The sequence below is a fragment of the Cyprinodon variegatus genome, unplaced genomic scaffold (assembly GCF_000732505.1).
Source record: "Cyprinodon variegatus isolate N-32 unplaced genomic scaffold, C_variegatus-1.0 Scaffold2201, whole genome shotgun sequence".
Taxonomy (NCBI): domain Eukaryota; kingdom Metazoa; phylum Chordata; class Actinopteri; order Cyprinodontiformes; family Cyprinodontidae; genus Cyprinodon; species Cyprinodon variegatus.
Genome location: NW_015152654.1, coordinates 1 through 1,484, shown reverse-complemented (window position 1 = coordinate 1,484; position 1,484 = coordinate 1).

Sequence of the window (1,484 nt, the reverse complement as noted above, 5' to 3'; positions counted from 1 at the left end):
AGTTTATTTTTTCCCTTCATGTCCCTTTAGGGGCTCCGTAGGATTGCATACTGACCTTGTCTCTCTTCATTTATGTAATATCATGTTTTGGGACTTCTCTATAAATTAAGAACCGCACCAAATCGTCCTCCATGGTTGTAGCTGACACATGGGCGTATTATCCTCCCATAAACGTACACTTTGAACCTCCACTGTTGTGTGTTTGTTTTACTTCCAGTTCGCTGACATGGCAAAACGTTTTGTGAGATCTCGCAAAAGTATTGCGGGATCTCGCAAAGTTTATTTTTTCTTCCATGTCCCTTTAGGGCCTCAGTATATTCACCACTGTTCAGCTCCATTTCTCTTTTTCCTCTGATCACGAAGCAGCCGGCTTGCTTGGACTCGCAATGAATCCTGGGATACCCAAGGCCACAGAGGATACAGCGGACCTGTCCTCTGCCCCTCGCTTGGCCTCTATCACCTGCAGGAACAGCTCTGCTCCTCCCTCCATCCAGGCTCCTTTTATTTTGGCTTCAATCAGCCTCTGCTGACACCTGTAGTCTGTAATCTTTTTGATTCTTCTGTCCTTTTTGGTATTTCTCTGCTTTTTGTTTAATAAATTCCTTTTTTTTAAAGAACCTCTGGCTGAATTCTGGGTCCGAAATTTTTTACATTTCTTTGTACAAGACGTGATTTTTCTTTGAAGGGAGTCTTCATTTGTCTGTGTGCCATAGATTTTTGTATTTTGTTTTATTTAGAGAGAATTCAACTGATTTTAATTTTTACTATTTGAAAGCAGTAAGTGATAGAGCGGCACAGTAATGCATTTTCGGTTTATAACGCATGCACTTTTAATTATGTATTTACAGTGTATTTGGTCTTGGTTCAATAGGCTATTTTAAATTCAATATGTTTTGATAAACATTTAACCAGTCCGGCCCTCGGCTTGTAGCAAATTAGTTTTTGTTTGGCCCTCAGTGTGTTTGACTTTGTCATCCCTGCTTTAAAGCATCTGGAGGTCCATCATCGTCTGCACGTTCCAAGCCAGATGTAAATCAAAGACCCAGCCGCTGCTCTCCTGGATCGTTGGAGTCCATGTTTTGTTTGAGTTTTGCTTTTGGCCATTTGAGTTCCAGGACGGAGGTATATAAGATCAGGGCCTGAATCCGGGGGCCTCCCACTCTGTTTAGTGATGGATTTTGTCAGACAGGATATTGTCTCTGAATTTCACGGATGGCTTCGCTTCCTGTGAAGCGACCTGGTTCTAGCCCAGAAAAATGTGTCCTGCCTTTTTCAGGTATAATTTCAGTGCAACAGAGGTAAGAATAAATGGGTTTTGTTGTTTCTAAAATGTCTATATTTATTATTTTTGGTGTGATGATGTCAGGATTTGGTTATTGAGTGTTGACCCAAATTAAAGCAGAGGCAGGAAGGCAGAGGTGAATTTCTTTAGATTTAATTAAAAAAGGAAACTGAAAACAAAGGCAGGTTATCCAAAAATCCAA